Source organism: Nerophis ophidion, linkage group LG28 (genome assembly GCF_033978795.1).
Source record: "Nerophis ophidion isolate RoL-2023_Sa linkage group LG28, RoL_Noph_v1.0, whole genome shotgun sequence".
In the NCBI taxonomy this organism is placed as follows: domain Eukaryota; kingdom Metazoa; phylum Chordata; class Actinopteri; order Syngnathiformes; family Syngnathidae; genus Nerophis; species Nerophis ophidion.
Genome location: NC_084638.1, coordinates 18,728,675 through 18,752,054, shown reverse-complemented (window position 1 = coordinate 18,752,054; position 23,380 = coordinate 18,728,675). Strand labels below are relative to the sequence as shown.

Below are 23,380 nucleotides of genomic sequence, written 5' to 3'. Positions count from 1 at the left end.
CAATAGGTATATATTGGTAGGTTGGTAATACATGGCGGCAGCATTGTGGAAGAGGGTTTAGTGGGTCTGCCTCACAATACAAAGGTTCTGAGTAGTCCTGGGTTCAATCCCAGGCTCAGGATCTTTCTGTTTGCATGTTCTCCCTATGACTGCGTGGGTTCCCTCCAGGTACTCCGGCTTCCTCCCACCTCCAAAGACATGCACCTGGGGATAGGTTGATAGATAGATAGATAGTACTTTATTGATTCCTTCAGGAGAGTTCCTTCAGGAAAATTAAAATTCCAGCAGCAGTGTACAGAGTTGAGATCAATTTAAAAAAAAAAAAAAAAGTAAATAATGGGGGTTTAAAAGGAAACAAAATAGAGAAATATTACAAAAAGAATAAAAACAATGGGAATAACAATATAACAGTAACATAAGAATATAACAAGACAAAGTAGGCAGTAGTGACCATGTTATGAAAACGTATTGCACTGTTAATGTTTTGCATCCCCTGTCATCCTAATACCCCCCGTCCCCCGTCCCAGAGAGGAGTTGTACAGTCTAATGGCGTGTGGGACAAAGGAGTTCTTGAGTCTATTAGTCCTGCACTTGGGATGAAGCAGTCTAGCACCGAACAGGCTCCTCTGGCTACTGATAACGCTATGCAGAAGGTGACTGGCATCATCCAGGATGCTCACTAGTTTGTCAACAGTCCTCTTCTCTGCCACCGTCACCAGTGAGTCCAGTTTCATTCCGATTGTAGAACCGGCCCGCCTGATCAGTTTCTCAAGTCTGGAGCTGTCCTTCTTAGATGTACTGCCCCCCCCAGCACACTACCACGTAGAAGAGAACACTGGCAACCACAGACTGGTAGTACATCCACAGGAGTTTTCTACAAATGTTGAAGGAGTGCAGTCTCCTGAGGAAGTACAGCCTGCTCTGTCCTTTCTTGTACTGGTGGTCCGTGTTAACAGTCCAGTCCAGCTTATTGTCCACCCAAACCCCGAGGTACTTGAATGACTCCACGGTCTGTACCTCAACTCCCTCGATCACCATAGGTTGTGACCATGGACTCGACCTCCCAAAGTCAATGACCAGCTCCTTGGTCTTTGACGGATTGAGATGCAAGACGTTCGTGTGGCACCAGACAACAAAGTCCCTCACCAGGTTCCGAAACTCCTCCTCTCTGCCGTCCCTGATGCGCCCGACGATGGCTGTGTCATCCGCGTACTTCTGGATGTGACACAGCTCTGAGATGTAGCAGAAGTCAGCGGTGTACAGGGTGAAGAGAAGAGGGGCCAGCACCGTTCCCTGCGGTGCTCCGGTGCTGCTGATCACAGTGTCAGACGTGATGTCCTTCAGTCTGACGTACTGTGGCCTGTCGGTGAGGTAGTTCGAAATCCAGGCATTGGCAACACTAAATGGGCCCGAGTGTGTGAATGTGAGTGTGAATGTTATCGTCTATATGTGTTAGCCCTGTGATGAGTTGGCAACTTGTCCAGGGTGTACCTTGGCTTGAGCACCCCTCGCAACCCCGAAAGGGACAAGCGGGAGGAAATGGATGGATGGATGGTATCTGTGCCTTTAATAGAATGTGTAGAAGCATTTTAAAGTATATTTTTATTGCTGCTTATATTTATTTTTTATGTTTTTTTTTTACTGAAAGGCCTACTGAAATTAGATTTTCTTATTCATTTTGCGATATTGCCATATTTTTGCTGAAAGGATTTAGTAGAGAAAATCGACGATAAAGTTCGCCACTTTTGGTACTTCCTGAAAAAGCCTTGCCTTTACCGGAAGTCGCAGACGATGACATCGCAAGTGTGGGGGCTCCTCACGTATTCACATTGATTTTAATGGGAGCCTCCAACAAAAACAGTTATACGAACCGAGAAAACGACAATTTCCCCATTAATTTGAGCGAGGATGAAAGATTCATGTTTGAGGATATTGATAGCGACCGACTAGAAAAAAAAAAGAAAAAAAGAGTTACAAACAAAAAACACGATAGCATTGGGACGTATTCCGATGTTTTTAAACACATTTACTAGGATAATTCTGGGAAATCCCTTATCTTTCTATTGTGTTGCTAGTGTTTTAAATAGTTTAATATTACATGATAGTCAGAGGGGTTTGTCCACGGGTGTCGACGGCAGCTGTACGGACGACACAAGCTCAACTGATATCCGGTAAGTGGCAACTTTTTAACCAAAATTTTCTCACCGAAACCTGCTGGTTGACATTCGGTCGGGATCCATGTTTGCTTGACCGCGCTCTGATCCATAGTAAAGTTTCAGCTCCGGGAATTTCAAACGAGGAATCACAGTGTGTTTGTGTGGCTAAAGGCTAAAGCTTTTCCATTATTAATTGAACAAATTGCAAAAGATTTAGCAACACCACTCTCCAAAATACTGTGTAATTATGCCGTTAAAGCAGACGACATTTACCAGTGTGTGTGCGAAGCGCTCAAACTTCCTAAAAACCTGTGACGTCCTGCGTACACGTCATCATTACACGACGTTTCCAAGACGAAACTCCTAGGAAATTTAAAATTGTAATTTAGTAAACTAAAAAAGCCGTATTGGCATGTGTTGCAATGTTAATATTTCATCATTGATATATAAACTATCAGACTGCGTGGTGGGTAGTAGTGGGTTTCAGTAGGCCTTGAATATGCACATGTATTAATTGAAGTTTATTCTACAAATGGACTGTGTTAGGTAACTAATTTTTACGGGTAGTTAAATTCGACAGAACAACAACAACCACGGGGTTGCAAGTACCAGACGTATATATGTACATCATCCTCATACAACAACCAAACTTCTTATACACAATATATTTAAGAACAGTGTTAATACTGAAATAAAAAGTTAGTAAAGATGTGAGAGTAAGAAGTAAACAAACCTGTTCTGTGTAACACAACTTGATGATGTTTCTTATAATAAACATCAAGTAGTTGATGTTGTCGCTCCTTCTCCTCTTTTGTTGGACAAAGTTCCTCCTCGTACTTTGCTATCGTTCTTTCGCACATTTTCACACAATCACAACACTTTACACTCACATTAGTTCCCTACTTAGCGATGTTTAAATAACTCTTTGTTAGCAGCTAAGAAGCTAAGCTAACTAGCCAGCTAAACTAGCTGCAAGCTACCTTAAGTGAAGCTAGCAAACAGGAGAAGTGTCAAAGTGCGCACAGACTAATGTATCCGGCTACAAACAATTATTAACCGTGTGTACTCTATTAAACAACATGTATGTAAGAATACAGAAATATAATGCCCGCGTTTTGGACTTCTAAATCACACGCCATCTTGCTTTATCACCGCATCAGTCCACGCATGTGCGTATGTGACGTCACTTCCGCCAACTTGTTTTGCCACACTTACTTACCATGGTTCTTTTGTGTCATCCGTATTTCAATAACAATGTCATCATAAACCATTACATACATAACAAACGGTATTAAAAAAATACTGTAACGACCTGCTGATGTGATGTTGTGTTCTTGAGGACGCTACAATACGGTGTTCATTATGAAACCGCACAGATCTGTACACAAACCTGAAAGATGTGTCTAGCAACCTTAAATGAAAAATACATCGATTTTTAAAAATTATTTTATAATAATTTATCTACTTCAGAATTTTGAAAATGTATTTTTTTTGTTAGATAACAGTAAATGTTTAGTTTAAAAGAAAATATCAACATTTAAAAAATTAATTATGCGATGGGAGTTACTGGCGCCCCCGTGCGTCATTCATTACAATGACGGAAGCGTAAAAGTGGTTGAAATTGTGGCGATACACCTTGTTCTTTTTTCATATTCTTGTTCCATTTTACTCCGAAGTAAGATATTCTTTTTTATACATACATTACTAAAACATACAAGTATTTCATATAGTGCCGCTGTAGTGGCTGCTGGTGGCAGGAGCTCTGTGCTCTTGGGTCATCCTTTTTTGTTCCTGGTGTTTCCCTCTTGTTTTCATGTGTTTTTTCTTTTTTTTTGCGTTTTGGTTGGGGACCCTTTGGGACTGTGTGACAAGGGGTGGCTCTTTCGTGACTTCTGCGGTGCTTTTATGTGAACTTCTGGATCTGCCTTTAGGCTATGGAGACCAGCTACCGGGTCACCCAGAGTCAATTTGGAGAGACTGGAGGAAATGCGGATGAAGAGACAGGGCTGCAGAGCTGGCACTGAGCGCCGGGACGGACAAGCTTCACAGTGTCTTGGCTGAATGGGCAGGTATTGGATACTTCAATCTTTTTGGACGCATCCTCGCTCATCCATGCAGACCGTGACTGGCCGAGAGTTGGTGGGCGGCTCTCTTGGTTGCTTTGTTGGGTCTGTTCCTGTCTCTGGCCATGCACCTCCCACCCCTGCAGATAATGGTGTGGAACACCGCAGAGGCCACCACAGCGTATATGGGTGTTGAAATTATGTTTTTGTTTGGTTGCTTGTCTATGCAGGGTGCAATCGTGTGTGCGCAATATATATTATTGGTTAATTATTTTTCGTTGTTTTACTTTTGCTTTTGTAGCAGTATGTAGAAATACCACTGCTGGAGAAACAGCAGGTTTGCATCAGTTCTGCTCTTTTAATGTCCTTCTTGTTATTTAATGTTTATGTGTGCAATGGCTATGAAGTTTTTTTTCTTTCTTCCCTAGGCCTCAGTCTGGACCACCTCTCCAGGTACCCAGGCTTTGACTGAATTTTTTTTTTTTTTAATTTTATTCATCCCCCTCCCCAGCGTTTACCTGTTTGTCACTGTTTTTGCAAGGGGCGGCGGAAGTTGGCAGACCCATCTGTGATCCCGTTCTGTCTCCCTGTAATGTTTGGGTGCTCTTGAATCGGATTGTGCTGAAAATCTTAATTTGCCCTTGGGGATTAATAACGTACTTCTGATTCTGATTCTAATCACAGAATATCAAGCAAGATGCCCCTGCAGGAGTTTTTCAGAGCCTATTTTTGGCCAGCAGAAGAAGTACTTCAATCCTGGAAACTCAGAATTAAAGTCTGGTCTTCAATGACTGAGCAATTCAGGGTCTTTTCACAAGACGGGAAAACACATAAAATGAAGCAAAATGCTTCTGGCAAAAGTCTGATTGCATACTTAACCCCTGTTTTGGACAATACTGGTAGATTTGATTTTAATAGATTGCTTTCTTGGCACAGACCAGCTTTTAAGGATTGTTCACAAACCGACTGTTTGGCGAACCGTGCCCAGAATTAGAAGTTCAAAAGCAGCTACACACAGATGGATATTCACATTCTCAATTCCCAAGGCAGACATTCAAGTTTGTTTGTTAATTTGTCGCCGGCAGACTGAAGCAGCAGGATCTAGTACAGGGGTAGGGAACCTAAGGCTCTCAAGCCAGATGTGGCTCTTTTGATGACTGCATCTGGCTCTCAGATACATTTTAGCTGACATTGCTTAACACAATAAGTAATGAATAATTCCGCTGGTAATCACAGTGTTAAATAAAAGTTCTAATATAAGACTTTCTCATGCATTTGAATCCATCCATCCGTTTTCTACCACATCTGTTCAAGAAGTCGCATAAATGGTAAGAAATATTTTATTTATTATTGGCTAGCTTCAGAATAACAATGTTATTAAAAAGAATAGGAGACTTATTATACACAAAAAATGTTGGTCTTACTTAAAAATGCACATATTCAGTGTTAAACAAATATTAAATGGCTCTCATGGAAATACATTTTAAAATACTTGGCTTTCATGGCTCTCTCTGTCACGGCCCAAGAGCACCCCAGTGCGTATACATGTGTGCACTGCGCTGGGCGCACCTCCAAGAGCGTCCGGCTGCAGCAAGCAGCTGCAATCAATCGCCAGGGGGAACTGTCACAATGATGATGAGATTGATGGCATTTAGATATGGAAAAAAGACGGAGAGAAAATCTGTGCTTGTGCAGTGTGTCGAGGAAGGCCTCCCGGAAAGAATCATTATAAGGTTTTAAGCTTCTACGTTAGAAGCTGGAAGAGGATGTTAGAAAATGACTAATAAATAAAGAAAGTATAATTGCAGTATTTTTTGACATAAAGAAAGCTTATTATATGTTGTGGAAACAGGGGTTGCTGATACAATTAAATAAAATTGGGATTACAGGGAACATGTAAAGATGTATAAATGACTTCCTAACAAGTAGAACAATGTTTGTAAAAATAGAGAATGCATATAGTTGAGAATATGAAGTGGAAAATAGGACCCCACAAGAGAGTATAATGAGTCCAGTACTATTTTCAATAATGATAAATTAAGTGTTTAGTGAAGTGGAAGGGTTAGTGGAGGTGGCACTGTTTGTGATGATGGAGTGATGTGGAAGAGAGGTAGAAATACACATCTTAGAGAAAAGAAGATTCAAAAAGCGGTAAATAAAGTTTAAGAATCGGGAACTTGGGGTTTGAGATTCTCTGTTGGAAAGACTAATATCATGAATTTTACAAAGACGAAAGTTCAAAACAAGCTCCAAATCAAACTCGATGGAGAAAATATAAGTATTTAAATGTTTAGGAATATGGTTTGCTGAGATAGGCGCCAGCGCCCCCCGCCACCCCGAAAGGGAATAAGCGGTAGAAAATGGATGGATGGATGGATGGAATATGGTTTGATAAAAATATGAACTGGTCAACCCACATCAGCAAAATAGTGGAGAAAAGTAAAAAGGTGTTGAATATAATGAGGGCTTTGAGGGGTAAAGATTGGGGGGCTGATAGGTTGACATTGAAAACAATATATATCACTTTAATTCCATCTGTTATTGGTCATGGATTCATTATTTACTGATCTGCTTCCAACACATTACTTGGGAAGATAGACAGGATCCAATCACAGGCTTTAAAGTTATGTTGTGGAGCTACTAAATCTACTCCAGTGGCAGCATTACAAGTAGAAATGAATGAAAAACCTTTAGACATGAGGAAAGATCAACTCTCAGCAGTTTATTGAGCAAACTTAAAAGGATCCAAGCAAGGACATCCAACTTGTCAAGTGCTACTAAACTGCCAAGAAAAAGAGAAGAAAAAAATGAATAATTTGGGGTGGATAATATGAGACATATGTAAAAAAGCTCAAATTGACAATATTAAAGTTAGTCCTACAGTACCAATTCCTGCAATACCACTGTGGATGTATGACAACCCAAATGTAAACATGCAATTACTAAAGAATATTAATTTAAATAGTCACCAGATAGAACAATGGATTAAGGAAATAATTTTAGACAACAGCATGATATACACAGATGCATCAAAATCTATAAATAGTAAGGTAGGAGCTGCTGCAGTTATCCCAAAAGGAAACATAGTATTAAATAAAAGAATCAGTGATGAACTATCTGTTTTTACGGGGGAATTGGTAGCAATTTATATGGCAGTTAACTGGATAGAGGAAAACAAAGCAAGGAAAGTAGTCTTGTGCTCAGACTCCAGCAGTGCTTTGATTAGCATAAAAACATAGCATCAGAAACAAGACAAGATATAGTTTATGAAATAGTTCAGACAATCTGCAAAATGAATAAAGCGGGAGGTGTGGTAACATTTCTCTGGGTTCCTGCTCATGTAGGAGTTGTGGGGAATGAGTTAGCTGATAGATACGCAAAACAAACAACCACTAAAAAATAAGTAAACATGGAGATTAAGCACAGTAAAGAAGAAGTGAAGAAGATCATTAAGATAGAACACAATAAAAAGTGGCAGGATAATTGGAATAAGGAAATAAAAGGTAGAGAGTTTTACAAAGTCCAGAGGAAAGTAGGTGTCATGAGAGGAGGAGGTAGAAATAGGAAAGAAGAAGACATTATTACTAGAATGAGATTAGGACATACATATCTAAATAGTTCACTAAAATTGATAGGAAAACATACTACAGGACTGTGTGATTCTTGCCATCAGATAGAGAATGTTGACCATGTTTTAATACAATGTAGGAAATACAATAGAGAAAGAGAAATACTGGAAAATAAGTTAGCAAAAGAAAATATTAGGTTAGAAGTGGGAGATATATTAGGATTGCATTCAGAAAACATAGGATATAAAGCAATATACACATATTTAAAAAAAACTTGGTTAAATAAAATAATATAGAGTAGGGATCCACCTTGGCCCACACTCCATTACAGTAGGTGGCGGTAATGCACACCAGAAGGTTGATTGCCAACCGCTATAAAAACAAAAGAAAAAGAAGAAGAAGAAAAATCACAGGACGCTAATAAGTCAGCCTTATTATTTCTTATCCAGTTTGCAATATTTGCGTTGTATAAAATACATATTTGATTCTTTATTTAAGGATGAAATCGTCTCGATGCGCTAGAAGCACTGTGCCGCTTCTCCTGCTATCTTTGCTTGTTAGTTAGCTTAGCTCGCTCGTTTGCTTAGCTTGTTAGCTGCTAACAGAAGACACAGAAATCATCAACACATCGCTAAGTAGAGATCAAGTGTGAGAGTAAAGTGTTGTGATTGTGTGAATATGTCTACATTACAAATGTTGAGAGCGTTGGTGGATCAGCAACTAACTGCTGCCGTTGAAGAAATATTTGTAGTGTTAGAAAGAACGATAGCAGAATACTAGGCGGAACATTCGAGAACAAAGGAGGAAAACAATCAACTACTGGACGTTCTTTTCACGAAACATCAATTTGTGTTACACAGAACAGGTTTGTTGACTTCTTACTCTCACATGTTTACTAACTTTGTATTTGACAAATAACAAGAACATGACATTTTGAATATATAATATAATCACAATGACCAGTAGTGGAACAAGTCAGAACTGGGCCGGTGGACGGAACCCAAATAATAAAAGTAATTCTAACATCATTTTACAACATACACATGCCTCTCTGGGTTTACCGCCAACAATCTTTAACCAGGTTTTAAAAAGTTTGCCAGCCATTTTTGCTGAAATTTTCATTTTCCTGACATGTGTTTATTTTCTCACTTTCACCACAGCATCAAACAGTTCACAGGATGTAGAAAAATCATCAAAGGGGATCTGATTTTTTAATTTATTTTTCCTATCATTCAGAATCCTTATGTAAGACAATAATATATTTTTATTTTTCATGCATTCTGTCGCAAACAAACGTTAGTAAAATCTTAACTATCCTAACTCTAACATTGAAGTCGATGGGAGCAACTCCATTTTGCTCACGAAGCCCCCTAAATAAAAATTAGTTGATCAATATAATATACCCAGAATTTATTTTTTAAATGCTTTCTCTTCAAAACATGCTGTATAAATGCATATTCTCTGGAAATATATCTTATAATAGCCACAAACTGGAGGATATATTTTTAATTAGGATAACATAATAGTTTAAAGTTGTTATGGAATTTTCCAGGGTGTACCCCGCCTTCTGCCCCCTTTTACCCCAAAAGGGACAAGTGGTAGAAAATGGATGGATGGATAGATAAAGACACATCATAGAATTATATTTATGTCCATTATGTACATTAAAGATAAACTTGAGTTAAGGAAATATGTGGAATAAATTGTGTTTTACACCCTCTGTTGTTTAAAAAGGGTACAGTTAGGGCTGGACCATTGTGGCAAAAATAATAATCACCATTATTTTGATTGATATTGTAATCACGATTAATTACACATTTATTAATTAATTCAAAAGCATCAGTATGTATTTTATTACCAAAACTCAACTTTAAATATAGTTTAAAAAACAGATATGAGTTAGTAACAAATAAAGCACAACAAGTACAAAATTAGTAAAAATAAATATAGATACCAATGGTAATATAAAAAAAAACTATAAAATGTAATTTCATGTTTTGTTTTCAGTTCAATTTTTCTCCTTTTACACAAGTTTTGTTACTAGCGTTTAAGTGTGTGCTTTTTTGTCAAATAAAAATGTATACAATGTTTGTTAATTAAATTCAGAATCTCTCACAGTTATTGGTGAAATACATCTTTGGACAATTTTGACCAGTACTTTGGGTCAATGCATCGATAAGTTCATTATGCTTGTGTGAGGTGCTTTTTTGAAACTTGTATTTTGTGTGCGCAGTCAGACCTATTATTGTGAAGGGGGAAGTGTGCTGCTGTTCTCAGCTTGAAGTGTGAATGCGACTTGAGGCTGGTTAAAAAAAAAGGAGAGAGAGGGACAGAGCCTCTAAAGTTGCGACTGCTGTCCTGTTTGTACATTAATCCGACATGGATGATGTCGTTCAGGTTAGAGTGTCCGCTCTGAGATCAGTAGGTTGGGAGTTCAAACCCCGGCCGAGTCATACCAAAGACTATAAAAAAATGGGACCCATTGCCTCCCTGCTTGGCACTCAACATCAGGGGTTGGAATTGGGGGTTAAATCACCATAAATGATTCCCGGGCGCGGCACTGCTGCTGCCCACTGCTCCCCTCACAGTGATCAAGGGGATGGGTCAAATGCAGAGGACAAATTTCACCACACCTAGTGTGTGTAACTTTAACTTAACTTAACAACAACACAAACAGATGAGATGTGTTGTGGGTGTATGGATTTTTCTTTTCAGCTTTAGGTTCGTAGTTTAGTCGCTATTTCGAATGACCGCCTCAAGTACTGGACGGTTGCGTGTTTCATGGTAATAGTCATTGTGACATGTAGATGACGAGGAGGTTTATTACCATTGTGGGGGAGTTTTCTGTGTCTACATACCTTCGACACATCCGTTCACCCACCGGAGTGATGCCGCGCTTTCTCCGCCGTGTGTTTGAGGAGCCTGCAAAAGACCTGCACATATATGTAACAATCATGTTCAATCAACAATACAGTTTGGTGTAAACCTAAAAACAACAACAATACAACCATAAAGGATAAAGGTTGGCTTTTAAGCTTAATGCTAACATATGATGGATGACCACATTGACAGGCTAGCAAAAATAAGCTTTGCGATCGTTTTGTACAGTTTTAACAAATAAGAGTTTAGTTGAGCAAAACTGACATAAAACAACGGATGCACTTTTACTTACATACAAATATACACCAAAGTATGTAGAAACTAAACGTTTTACTACAAGGCCATCATGTTCATCAAACCTTAAAACTCTGATTTAGTATAGGACATTAGTTCTAGGTCTTCTTGTATCGCAAAATTGTGATATTAAATAGTTTCCACTCACAAAGACCCCAAACGTCCAGATTGTTAACCGCTGATTTGTATTTTTGATGTTCGGTTGGCCGACTAGAGGAATTAGTTGTCATGACAGCTAACTGTGTCTTCTTACATCACACGTTTAACCATCCTCCACTGTAGCAAATACATTACATTTCTTACAAGTATTATTATCCCTGAAGGACAGTAGAACATGGCTTAACATGTTACACACAAAGGACGGGCAGGCTAATAGCTAAGTTAGCCACTAAACTAGCTTGAAACAAGAACAGATACGTGCTTAGTAATTTTTCCCATTCAAAATAAATTGGCAATTTTTCAAACTCTCGCGGCCGTGTTGGAGCCACTATGGATTGAACTTTCACAGTATCATGTTAGACCCGCTCGACATCCATTGCTTTCGGTTTCCCCTGGGGAGGGGGCAAGGGGGTCCACATATGCAGTCCTCTCCAAGGTTTCTCATAGTCACTGTCACCGACGTCCCACTGGGTTGAGTTTTTCCTTGCCCGTATGTGGGCTCTGTACCGCGGATGTCGTTGTGGCTTGTGCAGCCCTTTGAGACACTTGTGATTTAAGGCTACATAAAAAAACAGTGATTGATTGAATGATACAATTTTCAGAGAGGGATATTGTGGTCACTGCTCAAGGTTGAAGAAGATGTTTACTGATGAAAATAAGAGGAACCAAATTCACCTCCCCGTCAGGGAATCGAACCCTGGTCTTCCACGTGACAGGCAGAGATACTGTCCACTGTACTAACGAGGACTGCATTTTCCAGTGTTTTTTAAAGGACAAACAAACGATCCAAGCCTATCCCTGCCACGCCACAACCAAAGTGATTCCATGTCATACGTTTGCCGTCTCATAATGCCGATAAATTGATCAAAAACACGTTTACGGCGGTTGTGTGGCCCAGTGGTCTAAGGCACTGGATTTAGGCTCCAGTCTCTCAGGAGCCATGGGTTCAAATCCCACCACAGCCATTTCTGTTCTGGTAACCCACTTGTTTCTTTCCTGACCTAAGCAATTAGATCTAGCTTGGTCCTCATTTGGAATGCTCTGGAAAACTTGTGGAAATCAGGCCAAAACATTAGCTTGAGAGTTCTTTACACTAGGAATGTGATCAAAAAGAACACAACCCGGGGTGAGGATGTGTGCAGCAGTCCAAATACAACATAATATGAGTGAAAGTGTAAATATGCCATGTTTTAGCACCTAAAACATTTTTTTACATATGCAAATTACAAAGGCTTTTGGTCTGACTTTCCCACACAGTTATAAGGATGAAGCCCCAGGATAGTGAAAAAGGTAGACTTTCCAAAAGTGAAGTGGATTCAAAATGGTCCATGGCATCTGTGCCAGAAACAAAAATGCAAACATGTATTCATCTTCAACATGAATTATTCAATATAGCAAAGGACAGTTTTGTTTCATTGACTTGGTATGGTTAAAAGGTGGATATGTATGTTTTTGTCAACGTGTCTTCTGAAAATCTGCACCCCTACCTTAGACATTCAGGCCACTTGTATTTGTTCCTGTATTCGGATCACACCGCAGTGACGTATCGCTGGTCGGCACGGAGCGACTTGCAGGAGGGAGATGGCCTGTCTGGTGACATTGTGTAGAAACAACAACCTCACCCTCAACACAGACTACACCAAGGAGTCAAAAGAGGACATGAAAAAGGAACGTCTGTTCGCTCTTGTTAGAGTAGTATACTTTTTCCAAGTCCATATTCCTGGAGGAGTTTCCTAAGATACAAAAGTTCCCGCTCAAAGACTCTTGCAAAACACATTTCTGACTTTGTACAACTGACATGGTGTGGGGGCTTCGTGCATCCGTCAAAAAAGCAGGCAGAAGGCAAGTTTCTGGGTTAGTTGTCATCTCCCTGGTGGTCTAATGGATAGGATTCGGCACTCTCACCGCCGTGGCCCGGGTTCAATTCCCGGTCAGGGAAATACTGTCTACCCTGTCTGGGAGCAGTTAATTCATTTTCCATCTCATGTTTATGCTCATTGGATGCAAAGCGTTGACGTTGACATTTTCAAAAAACGCAATAGGAAAATTGTTTGACTGTTATTCGGCGTGAAGTCTGCACAATGGGTGTTCTTATCATGATGTGAAAACCAACTGTGTAAGTGGAACCTCGCGGATTTCTTTCACCTTAAACACTCAAGATAGAGGATAGAATCGATCTATCAACCTCTGGATTATGAGGAAGTACGCTTCTGCTGCGCCACTCTGCTAACTGTATATGCTCCCTAGCTTTATGGAGATGTAGAGTTAAATACCATCGCTTAGGGACAAGCAGTAGAAAATGGATGGATGGATGGATGGATGTTTTCCTGGTGAGAAACTTGTCTGTTTTCTGAGACGAAAATAATTTGTTCTTGTCAAATAGAACTAATGCACCCCAAATTAGAGGCGTTTGTTTCTTTCGCAGAACTGAACTTCCAACAGCAGAGGTACCGACACTGTGGACTTAAAAAGATTAAATGCTGACAAATATGTCAGTAAGAAAAGGTTCAAATCCCATCTAATCTTTTACATATATTCTTGGTTTCAAATTAATCCGCAATATTGAATTTGAGTCACTGACTCTAATAAACTATTTTTTCTTTTTGAAAACTTGTTATGCATCCTAATTTTGAGGAATACAACAAACGGTAGTTAAGTACTATAATATCTGTAGGACTGTGCAGTATATCCGGGTCCACGCATCACAATTTTCAGAGGGGATACTGTGGTCACTGCTCAAGGTTGAACAATCAATCAATCAATCAATCAACCAACCAACCACTGTATCTTTTGTTACTCTAGTGTATCAAGTATAGATTTTGGGCTTCTGCCGAGTGGGGGCGGAACTCTTCACTCTGCCACTCATTCACAGACTTTGAAGTTGCTTTAACTAAAACTTTTGACCCGGTGTCCTGCAGCAGAGAAGGCACAAGAGCTAAGCAATTTAAAGCAGGGTAGCGGCTCTGTGTGCGACTACACCACCCGCTTCCGCACACTAGCAGCAGAAAGCAGGTGGGAAGACATGACCCTCTATGTAGTCTTTCTGAAGGGACTCGCAGCTTCCAATCAGGACCTCCTTGTTCCCTTGGACCAAAATGGTAAATGGGTTGTACTTGTGTAGTGCTTTTCTACCCCTTTTTAAGGAGCTTAAAGCGCTTTGACAGTATTTCCACAATTGCCCATTCACTCACACTGACGGTGGGAGCTGCCATGCAAGGCGCTCACCAGGACCCATCAGGAGCAAGGGTGAAGTGTCTTGCCCAAGGACACAACAGACGTGACCAGGATGGTAGAAGGTGGGGATTGAACCAGTAACCCTCAGATTGCTGGCACGGCCACTCTACCAACTTCTCCACGCCGTCCCCAACCTACCAGACAACCTAGATGCCCTCATCGCACTCGCCATCCGGATGGACAACCGACTAGCCCAGCTCAAACGACATCAAAGAGGAGGACCGGCTGCGGCATCAAGAACCACCCATCCTTTCGCACCTAGCGGGGCGACCACTCAGCGTTCACCCTCGGAGCTATGTCCTCACCTCCGCGCTGACCTGGAGGAGGAGCCCATGCAGCTAGGTAGAGCCCGACTGACCCCAGAGGAGCGACGCAAGTGGCTGATGGATGGGAGATGTTTTTACTGTGGAGAGAGCGGCCATCTTGTCATTTCGTGTCCAACCAAGGGATCCCAGGTGGCGAGTCACGTTCCGGCGGTACCTCAGATGCCACGCACTCTCACTAAGGTCACGATAACGCATCTCACGGCCACAGATCTAGAGTTTAATAGACTCTGGGGAAGATGAGAGTGTAATGAACTGGGGCTCAGCTAAGAGACTAGGACTCAAGTCAGAACCGCTAGCTAAACCCATTAGGGCGAGGTCTTTCAACGGTAAGGAGCTTTTCATTATCTCACACATCAGTTAACCTGTCCAAATGAACATTGACTGCCATCAGGAAAAGATTTGTCCGTACTTAATTACTTCACCCTCCCAGTCTCTGATCTTGGGGCATCCATGGCTGTACCAGCATAATCCTTGGGTTAACTGGAAAACAGGGAAGATCAGTGAATGGGGAAGGGAATGCACAAATAACTGTTTTTTTTCTACTGTCCAGGGAAAAAGTGTCAAGGAAATGAATCTTTTTTCTGCCAATCCTGCCACAGACTCTAAATTTCCGGACCTGTAGTCTGTTCCTTCTTGTTATCACCACCTGCGACAAGTCTTCAGCAAGATAAAAGCCCTGTCACTTCCGCCCCACCAATCCTACGACTGTGTCATCGACCTGCTTCCCGGTGCCACTATTCCCAAGGGGAATTTACGTGGTAGTAAGCCTAATGTAAACTGTGTTCCTTTGGTGTAAGATGTTTACGGCATACAACCTGTACTACAGTAACACTACATAGGGCTAGTGGCGCAATGGATAACGCGTCTGATTCCGGATTAGAAGATTCTAGGTTCAACTCCTGGCTAGCTCGTTGTATTTCTTTACTCTAACTGAAACAAAATTCCGCGCCATTTCTTCTGGAGTGTTTTTTGCATTTTTTGTCTTGTTATTATTGTGAATAGATAACTGGAAGTTGTATCTGTTGTTATACTCGGGACATTCAATCAGAATAAAGTGGGTGAGGAAAAAGGTGAAACAATACAAATTTCGCATGAGCACGCCTTCCTCTTGTTAGAGTAAATATTGTTGGGGCTTTGTATTTGTTTGATGATGATTTTTGAAAAAAGAGTTGTCTTGTTCCCTCTGGTAAGTGGTTGAACAAGATGTGAAACCAACCAGGTACTCTGGCAAAATTAAAAATATCAATTTTATGTTATTACAGTATTGGCCTTGATGCATCATTTAATATGACTGATGTGTGCTTTGTGCTGTTACTTTATCCCTTGGTAAAGATGCATTATAAGCTCAGTCAATCGATCAATACTTTCTTTCTTTCTTTAGTTTATTTCAAACATGAACATACTTACAACATAATACATCGGACAATATAATACCATTTCACATTACATCATGTCCAAAAAATAGTAGGAAGAAGCAAAGCTTATTTAATTCTACCCCTTTCCCACTTCAGAGTGTTTACAAATATATACATTCATTTACTGACCTTTTTTGTAGTAAAATAGTAAAATGACACTTGTGAATGAGTAATACAACAGTTTTGTAATATGTAATTTATTATTTCAGTCATTATTAGCGTACTGAGATGAAGAATATCGTATTTACAATAAGGTTGAAGTTTTTCTCATAATTATTCTTCTTTGTACTTTGTAAGCACTATTAATTTGACCAACCTCTTAAACTGGATCATATCATTTCAATGTTTAACTTCATTACTTAATCCATCCACCCAACCATCCATCTTCTTCCGCTTAGCCGAGGTCAGGTCGCGGGGGCAGCAGCCTAAGCACGGAAGCCCAGACTTCCCTCTCCCCAGCCACTTCGTCCAGCTCTTCCCGGGGAACCCAAGGCGTTCCCAGGCCAGCCGGGAGACATAGTCTTCCCAACGTGTCCTGGGTTTTCCCCGTGGCCTCCTACCAGTTGGACGTGCCCTAAATCCTGAGCAGATGCCTGAACCACCTCATCTGGCTCCTCTCCATGTGAAGGAGCAGCAGCTTTACTTTGAGCTCCCCCCGGATGACAGAGCTTCTCACCCTATTTCTAAACGGAGAGCCCCGCCACCCAGTGGAGGAAACTCATTTGGGCCGCTTGTACCCGTGATCTTGTCCTTTCGGTCACAAACCAAAGCTCATGACCATAGGTGAGGATGGGAATGTAGATCGACCGGTAAATTGAGAGCTTTGCCTTTAGGCTCAGCTCCTTCTTCACAACAATGGATCGATACGGCGTCCGCATTATGATCCGCTTGTCGATCTCACGGTCCACTCTTCCATCACTCGTGAACAAGACTCCGAGGTACTTGAACTCCTCCACTTGGGGCAGGGTCTCCCCCCCAACCCGGAGATGGCACTCCACCCTTTTCCGGGCGAGAACCATGCACTCTGACTTGGAGGTGCTGATTCTCATCCCAGTCGCTTCACATTCGGCTGCGAACCAATCCAGAGAGAGCTGAAGGTCCTGGCCAGATGAAGCCATCAGGACCACATCATCTGCAAAATGCAGAAACCTAATCGTGCAGTCACCAAACCGGATCCCCTCAACGTCTTGACTGCGCCTCGAAATTCTGTCCATAAAAGTTATGGACTTGAATCCTGGAAGTCAGAATGAAAGTCTGATGTTCTTACAACAGAGCAATTCAGGGTTTTTTCACAACACGTAAAAATAGATAAAAATGAAGCAAGATGGTTCTGGCAAAATTTTGCCTGCATATTTGACCCCGTTCTTGGAAATACTGAAGTGGTCCAGAAGATGTTTCAGATGTGAACCAGTAAATATGTATATCATATAAAGGTGCTAATCTATGGGATTATTAACAATTAGAAATAAAATATGTAATCCTTCAATATTTCATGAGTAAATCTAAAATTGCATGACGTATATATATATATAGCTATATATATATAGATAGATATATATATATATATATATATATATATATATATATATATATATATATATCTATATATATAGATATATATATATATATATATATATATATATATATATATATATATATATCTATATATATAGATATATATATAGATATATATATATATATTTGTCATCCGCATACCTGACGTCACTTCCGCCAACTTGTTTTGCCACACTTACTTACCATGGTTCTTTTGTGTCATCTGTATTTCAATAACAATGTCATAATAAACTATTACATAGAAAACGAACGTTATTAAAAATACGGTGTTCATTATGAAACCGCACAGATCTGTACACAAACCTGAAAGATGTGTCCAGCAGCCTTAAATGGAAAATAAATTATTATTTTTATAATAAGGTATTTATTTGTGGGTTCTTCCGAGGATGTTGTAGTCGTAATGATTTGTGCAGTCCTTTGAGACATTTGTGATTTGGGGCTATATAAATAAACATTGATTGATTGATTGATTGATTTCAGAATTCTTAAAAGGTAAAATACACACATAAACACAAAATGTTTATTGCATGTAAAAGAAGTTTCGTACTGTTTATTCTCACCTTTTTACTCAAATTGTTCTGTCCATTTTTTAATACAAGTACACAATGTTGCATATTAATGCATGTGCTTGACTAAAAAAAGCACTAATATAAAATATCTAATCTATAAATGTAGAAGCATATTAAAAAGATTGTTACATAAACAACAGTGTCACACATGTTATATGTGCTGATGTTGTTAGAAAGTCAAAATTAAAGTCTTGACATTTTATTTTAAATCCTGCAGTTTCATTTGCTGCTGCTGTTCTCACCAGCACACTTGTGTTTCTTACACTGGTACTTAGAAGAGAATCTTTCACCACACACACTGCAACTGTACACTTTCTCTCCTGTGTGTCTTCTCATGTGTGCTATAAGGTTTGATCGGTCACCAAAGCTTCTGTTGCAGATTGAACAGGAATGTGATTTTTCACCAGTGTGTGTTCTCTTGTGTCTTTTCAAATGTCGACTTTCTTTAAAACCTTTACCACAGATTGAACAGGAAAAATGTTTTTCACCAGTGTGTGTTCTCATGTGTATTTTCAAATATTGACTTAGTGTAAAACCTTTACCACAGGTTGAACAGACAAAAGGTTTTTCTCCAGTGTGTGTTGATATGTGTTCTTTTAAAGTGTTACTTTGTGTAAAACCTTTACCACAGATTGAACAGACAAAAGGTTTTTCACCCGTGTGTGCTCTCATGTGTACTTTCAAATGTATACTTAGAATAAAATCTTTACCACATACTGAGCAAGAAAAAGTTTTTTCACCAGTGTGTGTTCTCATGTGTACTTTCAAATGGGGACTTTGTACAAAACTTTTGCCACAGATTGAACAGAAAAAAGTTTTTTTCTCCAGTGTGTATTCTCGTGTGTAATTTCAGATGACAATGGTATTTAAAGGTTTGGTCACAGTGAGAACATGTGAAGTGAGATTTGTCAGTGTGACATGTCTTATCATCTTTAGTCTTCATCATCAGTGTCAGGAGAGTGTGACGTTGTGTCCTCACTATCTGATAGTGGAGCTAAGAGCTTGTCTGCTTGTGATCCTCCACAGTGGTCTCCATCAGCTTCTGTTGTCATGTGTTGTGTTGAGCTGCTGTTTGGAGGCTCCGCCTCTCTCTTCTCCTCACTTTCACCTTTGACCTCATCATCTTCACTCTTCACAGGAACACCAATCACTGGGAACTCCACCAGTCCTTCAAGAGGCTCTCCCTCCTGACTGATGTTGTATTCCACCTCTTCCTCTTTAATGTGGGGCGTCAGTGAGTCTTCATCTTCCTTTTTACAGGAAAGGGTCTGTGTCAAGGAGGAAAAGGAGACGCCAGAGGGTCCGTGGCACCTGGTCGTCCTTTTTGAAGGATCCTCCTTCACCATCCTGAAGCTACACTCCTGTTTTTCAGGCAGACATTGCTCTTCACACACATCTGCAGGACACAAAATGACAAACATGCTTGAGAAATGCCCGGATTCAGTCAGTAAGTTCACATGAACATAAAAAAAAAAAGTTATTATATGAATTGGCCTGAAAACTAACACATTGCTCTTTACAACATTATTCACAGGACAATAAGACCACTTTTTACGAGGGGTGGGCAATATGGCCTGAAATCTATATTGCGATAAATTCCCTGTTGCCTGAGTGCAGCTGGGATAGGCTCCAGTCAGTTACTGATTTATAAACTTGGTGAAAAGATTAGGTCGTTTACAGTGTATATCTGTATTCTGTATTGTTGACACTGCTATGCCGCCATCTTGTGGTCGAGTTCTCTCACTGCGAGTGCTGAGGTTTGGAAAGTGTATTTCTTTTAGCTTTGAGCCTTGAACCCAAAGAACGGTTTCGTCATTGATCTCACCAAACAACGTTTGCACGTGCAACCCGGGATTTCCACTGGATGTGGAACGGCGGCGCCATGGCGACAGACTCATTCCGGTTTTTTTTTCAAGTTAATGTGTCAGTTTCCACCACCTGGCTTCTACTGTATAGTTAGTGGTCGACACAACAAGGCGGTTTAATTGAGCTAAAATCTGCTCATGTGGGACAGGAAGTCATGCATGAACACAAAATAAATGATCTAGTTTACTTTCAAAGTAAAATATTCTTTTTGAGGCAGATGGTATTTTACACTTTGAAAGTCCTAATGGACAAGAAGCCAACTTGTCAAAAGGTTGTCAGACCTAATTTCCCCTCCTTAACACAAATGGACAAAAACGTGCTGATTCTAAAAGGTCCAAAATTAAAGAATCATATAACAGGCATATCCACCGGCAGTTATATGGGGGCCTGTAATACAGCGTTGTATTAAAATGACTATTACCATCTCCAATATTAAAGTGAGTGTCACTAACACTACTGCACACAGGAAAATGTTTGGAGGAGAATTGCAAGTAGCCGAAACAAAGATCGTGAAAGACTGAAAAGAGGCTCACTTTGTTCATGCAAGTCTACTGGCGATGGCATGGCGCAGAGGGAGCGTGGCCGTGCGCAACCCGAGGGTCCCTGGTTCAATCCCCACCTAGTACCAACCTTGTCACATCATTTGTGTCCTGAGCAAGACACTTCACCTTTGCTCCTGATGGGTGCTGGTTGGTGCCTTGCATGGCAGCTCCCTCCATCAGTGTGTGAATGGGTAAATGTGGAAGTAGTGTCAAAGTGCTTTGAGTACTTTGAAAGTAGAAAAGCGCTATAAAAGTACAACCCATTTATTTATTTATTTACTGTGGAATAAACATGCGCAGGTGCTGAGAGCGATGCACAGAGTGAGACCTCTTAGTCCAGTTCAAAATCCACAGACCAAGAAGGAAACCAACGGGCACATTGATGACGGCAAGAATGTGTCCTTGGGCAAGGTACTTTACCCATTTTCTTCCATGGTTTAAATATGACTTAGATAACGGGTTTCACTATGTAACGTGCTCTGAGTCGCTAAAGAAAAGCGCTAAATAAATATGCTTCACTCACATAAAAGCGAACCACACTTTTTTTTATTTTGCCTATCAAGAACACACTTTTTTTCTTTTTTTATGCATTCTAAATAGTGAATAAATGGGATCAAAAGTTTGCTTACAATAGAGGCTATTAGAGTCGCATTATTCTGCCTACAAAGAACTTAAAAAGCATCCAAACGCCTCCATTTCGGTTTTATGTTCATGCAGTAGGTATATATTGGTAGGTTGGTAATGCATGGCATCCTGCCAGCTGCTATGCTGACACTTATTTTAGTAGCTGTCATTAAAGACAAGATTGGTAAGGTAAGGACTATGGATAATTATGGACAATTATCGACCCAGAACCAGCGTGCTATCTAAAGTGCTGGAAAGTGTGATATTATACAGAGTTGGGGATCTTATTTGCACCGCAGACAACCAATTTGGCTTTAAGAACAAGTACAGCACTGACTTGTGTATTTATGCTTTAAAAGAAGCAGTAGAAAAATTCAGAGCGCAGGGTCCTACAATGTTGGTAGGGTTTATTGATGCATCTAAGGCATTTGACAGAGTCAACCATCTCAAACTCTTTACCAATCTGAAGCATAGGGGTGTTCTGGGTATATTCTGGCATATTGGTACGACAGGCAGACGATGCAGGTAAAATGGGGGGAGTAGTTTATCCTCTCCCTTTAGAGTTGGCAATGGGGTTACAGCAGAGTGGGCTTCTATCACCAGGCCTATTTAGCCTGTCTATGGATGACCTGTCAAGGCAGTGGGAAAATGCAGAACAGGGTTCATCATGGGGAACACCTTTATCAACCAGTTTAAGTATGCTTATGATGTGGCAATTATATCTCCCAGTCGTGCAGGGTTCCACCAACTTCTTAACATATGCTCAGACTATGGAGTCAAGTTTGACATCAAGTATAATGCCACAAAGAGTATGGTAATGATATGTAGGACCAAGGAAGATCAACATCTTCATTTACCAGGTTTCTATTTGTCTGGTCAAACCCTGTCTGTGTGCAACAATGTCAAATACTTATGACAAGGTGGAGGATGATGCCGACATGCTTGGACAGAGAAGAATGCTGTATGTCCAAGCCAATATGCTGGTGAGAAAATGTCATTACTGCTCTGATGAAGCGAAGGTGTACTTGCTTAGAGCTTACTGCACCCCTATATACACAGCACCCCTGTGGGTGAGGTTCAAGAAAGACAGCTTGCAAAAACTCCAGGTTGAATATAATGACTGTCTCAGAATCCTGCTCAGAAAGGCCAGGGGTAGTAGTGCCAGCAAGCTTTTTTGTGATTTAGGGATAAACACCTTCCACGCCACCCTGAGAAAACTGATGAATAAGTTTATATGTAGACTGCAGGGGCCCGAGAATGGTTTTATTATACAGATAACCAATCCTAGGTGTAGTTCTGTTAGATACCAATCCTATTTATGGAAACACTGGTATCTGTGCCTCACAATACAGAGGTCCTGGCTCGGGATCTTTCTGTGTGAAGTTTGCATGTTCTCCCCGTGTCTGCGTGGGTTCCCTCCGGCTTCCTCACACCTCCAAAGACATGCACCTGGGACTCTGACAGCTGGTGACGGTGGTAAGGAGCTCTCAGAGAGACGTGAAGGCTAAAGGCTGAGTGACACACAGCATTCGGCACACAGTGAGGACTTTGCTTTTTCACGCACCTCCAAATGTTCTTCTGACTTTGTGTGAAGATGATGTTCACTCTGCCACATGCTAACATCTGCACTTGGATTCACCTGCTTTTGTTGGGAATGTGCTGAGTCATCTTCTTCCTCCAGCATACTTTGTGCACTGGAACACAGAGAGATGTCTCCATCGCTGAGGGACCTCATCACACTTGGACATTTCTTTCACATCCGCACAAATTACTCCTCATGTTACATGATGTCTTCTTTGGGTGTTTATGGCTGAGAAAACACCTTCAATCTGCATTTTTCAACAATATTTTGCCAGTGAATCATGTTGATGTTGATCTTTGTGTCCATGTAGTTGTGATGTCATCATTTGGGGCTCAAGTGTCATCACATTGACAAGGATTTCTTCTTTCCTTTTCAAACCAATAGACAGCTGCTTGTCAGTCAATATCACCTTGTCACATCTCATCATTATTTTTACAAAAATTTTGGAACAATAGTACCATTTTCAAGTACTTTTGTATGTTAATGTTAATTGTTTTTTATGTAACATTTAAGAATGATGATTATA

At 40.4% G+C, this 23,380-nt stretch overlaps 1 protein-coding gene and 3 non-coding genes across 4 annotated transcripts in view; all 4 read left to right on the top strand.

Moving 5' to 3' along the window:
* The window catches only part of LOC133545393 (zinc finger protein 501-like), a 399,721-nt gene that overhangs the window by 145,520 nt on the left and 230,821 nt on the right, over nt 1-23,380 (top strand). The gene's annotated exons all lie outside the window — the stretch shown is intronic.
* trnal-uag (transfer RNA leucine (anticodon UAG)) lies at nt 12,005-12,086 on the top strand. Its single transcript has one exon. It is a non-coding gene; the product is annotated as a tRNA-Leu (tRNA).
* Nucleotides 12,989-13,060, top strand: trnae-cuc (transfer RNA glutamic acid (anticodon CUC)). The gene has a single exon. It is a non-coding gene; the product is annotated as a tRNA-Glu (tRNA).
* trnar-ccg (transfer RNA arginine (anticodon CCG)) lies at nt 15,520-15,592 on the top strand. Its single transcript has one exon. It is a non-coding gene; the product is annotated as a tRNA-Arg (tRNA).